This window comes from Chrysochloris asiatica, unplaced genomic scaffold (assembly GCF_000296735.1).
Source record: "Chrysochloris asiatica unplaced genomic scaffold, ChrAsi1.0 scaffold00020, whole genome shotgun sequence".
Taxonomy (NCBI): Eukaryota; Metazoa; Chordata; class Mammalia; order Afrosoricida; family Chrysochloridae; genus Chrysochloris; species Chrysochloris asiatica.
The window spans coordinates 6,958,288-6,962,371 of record NW_006408538.1 but is presented as its reverse complement, the minus strand read 5'-3'; positions in this window follow the sequence as shown (position 1 = coordinate 6,962,371).

The window sequence follows — 4,084 nt, the reverse complement described above, 5'->3', positions numbered from 1 at the left end:
TATTTTGGACATGTTATCAGGTGGCAAGAGTCCCTGGAAAAGGAAATCTTGCAACGCAGAGAGCCATCAAAAAAGAAGAAGACTCCAATTAAAATGGATTAACACAAAGGCTCCAATATGACAATGATTGTGAGGATGACACAGGACTGGGCGATGTTCTGTTCTGTCATGCATGAGGTTGCTGTGAGTAGGAACCAACCTGAAGGCTCCTAACAAAAACAACAACAAATTAGACACCTGTGAGATATGCAAATAGAACTACATAGCAGCAATTAACTACGTGAGCATGGATTTGGAGATTCAAAATTTGTAACTGACAGTGAATTTTTTATATTAAATTACAGGAGACGATGTAATACCGTTTACAAAAAAGTTCTGAAAATAGAACTATCAACACAGATGGAGTAGAAAAGGAAGACAGACCTACTAAGAATAAGACAAACAATGGTCACAGGGGTGGGAGCCCAAAACAGGAAATAAGGGATTTTAATAAGTCAACAGAAGGAGGATTTAAAGAAGCATTAACAGTGTCAATCAATACAAGAAAATAAAGATTGGAAATTCCTTTACGGATTTAGTAACTACAAGGTAACATTGGTGACAGCAGTATTCACGAAGTGTATAGATACCAGATTGCAAAAGAAAATGGTATTGTTGGGAGGTTAGAATGTGGACACAGCAGGGAATGATCATCTTTCTTAGAAGAGGACTACAGGATTAAGGGATGGATAAACTCCAATTAACTCACTTTTAAGTTTCCAGGAACCAGAGTATTTCTATACTAGGTAGAAAGAGTCAGATGTGAAAAAGCTAGAGACTCAAGGGAACAATGGGAAAACTGATGGAGACATTTCCCAAGGAAATCAGAAAGATTGGGATGCTCAGGTAAAGGGTTTTGCATGAACAGTTAAAGGGTTTTGCATGAACAGAAGGATTGGTATCTGTTCTTCCAGGGTAGGAGGAAAAGTGATTTTTTTTTTTTTTTTTTTTCAAATGATAGGATGGAGATAAATTGTTGGAATAGAAAAAGACAGGATTTCTCACTTATAGTCTCTATTTCTCTGTTAAAGTAGGAGAAAAGCTTGGCTGCAAAGAAAGAAGCATGTTCAGGGAAATGAAAAAAGTTTAAGTTTAAAATGGCACGAGTTGGGAGGGAAATGACAGGAAACATTAATAAAGACCATATAGATGAACTTTTAGGAATGAGTGAGGACATAGCTTCTGGAGTCCCTGGTAAACGCAAATGGGTAATGTACTTATTGTTAACCTCCAGTTCAGAAGGTTGAGCTCACCTGTTGATGTAGAAATCCATTGGCCAGTTGCCTTCCAGTTGCATCATGATTGCATCATGTGTCAGAGTAGAACTCTGCTCCTTAGAGCTCTTATTGCTGAGTTTTCAGAAGTAGATCATCACCAGCCTTTTCTTCTGAGATGCCACTGTATAAACTCACATAGTTAACTTTTTAGTTAGCATTTTAGCACGTTTAACTGTACCACCCAGGGATTCTGGGTAATTCATAAGACAAGCAGATTTCCTGATTTTTTACTATAAGCTTAATTTTGATCTAGATGATGAAGTAAAAAGCACCAGAAATTATAACAGGAGTCTGAGCCTCAAGAAGTTTGAAATGAAACTAGCAAGATTTTCCAATCTGGAAGATATCCCAGGGAGGCTCACAAAGTCACATATAGCTAGGAGTTAAAGTGCAACCCAAGAAAAGAAAGAACAGATGTGGGGAGAGCAAGAAATGTGATCACGGTATGGCTGAAAGAAAGAGGAAAAGAGTTTGCAAAAAAAAATGTCTGGCTTGGATGAACTGGCTGCACAGAAAAAAAGAATACAGAAAAGGGACTCCAGTGACTGAAAACAGCACTGAGGAATGTCAACTCCCAAAGGATTAGGTGCTCACCACTTGAACCCAGAAACATAGTAGAAGCTGAACAAAGACTTGTTGAATAAAAATATATAGATAGATATGACTGAGGAATATATATATTATATAAATGAAGAGAAACCAAAGAGGCTGCTTTCCCTCCACATTGCAATCATGAAGTCAGTGAAGAGATGGTCCAGATATTTTCTTGACAGAAAACTGGTTTAATATTCCAAGTTAAGTCCATGGGAAATGATCCACACACTGCTTATACAAAAAATTGGCAAAAAGAGCAAATCTTAAATTTTCTCCAAAGAATATAGGAACTCTTCTCTTTCCCTGACTAGGCAGCGTTCTACCATTGGGTAACTGCTTCAAGCACCTTGTTGATGTTGTTGTTCCGTGCCATCGAGTCTATTCTAACCCACAGTGACCCTGTATAAGGTTTCCAAGGAGCAGTTGGTAAGCTTGAACCATTGACTTTGCATTTAAGACAACTTTGCAATCTGATGCATTAGTCCACAGCGCCATACCAGGACTCCTAGTTTAGCTTAAAGATATGCGTGTGGAAATAAGGGGTTGCATCTTGGTTAATATTCCTACTTCTTTGTCAGAATCAGAGAGACAACCTTTTGTCCTCAGGGTCCTTCTTGCATTCATTACCCAGCTATCATCATACAAAGAATGGGTCAGTAGGAGGCCTACAGAAGCACTACAAAGCTGCATTTATTATAGGGGAAAAATAGCTTAAAAGCTATATAATTTTTTTCCTTATATAATACACAATCTCCATTCTATACTATAACCCCCATTTTTTGGATACTGTTTTATATGTCTTTGATTAACATAATTATTCAAAATAGAAGGGGAAAAAAAAGAACATTTGACTTCTTGCCCAACTTCTAATACTGAACTATTTAGAAGTGGTTAAAAATAACAATGGAGGGGGGGTACAAATGCTAAAACACAAACCCTCTCACCTGCCAGAACTGGAGCTAAAGTTTATTTTCTAGTTTAGAAATTCTTTCAGCTGACATATATTTTGTATGCCTGCAGTAAACAGCATTCTGCTGGCATAGGAACACTAACTGTACTTACCACCCTATAATTAAGCATTTCTAAAATTTCCATGAAGATGTCATTTTAAATACCACAAAGAGATGCTGAGTTTATCTCATAAAATACAAAACAGCTCATTAACATTTGCATGAAGAACAAAATAATACTTCACATTTTAAAAAGAAAATTGTTCCTTTTTGTTTTTTTTTAAGTCTTCCATTTATATAATGCCTTTCCTTCTAGGTACTTTGATTAATATTTTCCTGGTTTAAGAGTTTGAGGAAAAGGTGCTAAAATTACCATCAAGTAACTTAGCCATGTCTATATGCTCAGCGTGACAGTAACAAATCAAGTCTTTCTTCCATGTTGTAAGCTGTCCTCAGTATCGCACTAGAAAATACATTCAGATATTGATGGGAAAATTATCTATGCAGCCTTTTGGAAAAGCGTACTAGAGAGACAAGTTCCCCTCCCATTTTCTCTCCTTCACTCCCATACTTCCTCTGGCTCTGTTTTCCCTTCCCTGAGTATGTTTGCAAACACATGTCAAGACTGTGCCATAATAAACCCACTTAAAGACAAATATTGGAATAGGGGAATTAAACATAATGGTAATTAATAACAATATTCTCATAGTTGGTAATTTTAATGCTTTGATTTTACTATTGTTACTCATTCAATATGGAAAAGTTTTACTTGAATGTGATAGTTGTTTAAAATCTAACCAACTCAAATTTTTCTTTTAATTTCTTTTAAGCAATCCATTTCTTCTGTTCTGTATTCAAAAGAAATCAGCACATAAAAAGCAAGTTTTCTCCTGTAAACAGTACCAAAATATCAACACACTGCATTACCACCAACACTTGAAAGGAGTTCTACAGAGATGCGTTTTCATTTGTCACATTTTGTGCTTCAATACTGTAGCAGCACAAAGGCAAGATCTGGCTTCTGAAGGGCAGGTGGTTTCTAAGAATGGACAGAACTCAGATTGGATTTATTGTGCAATAGAAAGACAATACCAGGGGAGAATGGAGGTTAAGAAACAGATGTAAGATGACAGTAAATATATGATTTGTGCCAAAGAGAATACTTGCAAATAGCAGGGGCATTACCAACTGTTAAACTGAATAAAAGACTCAAAATTAAGGATG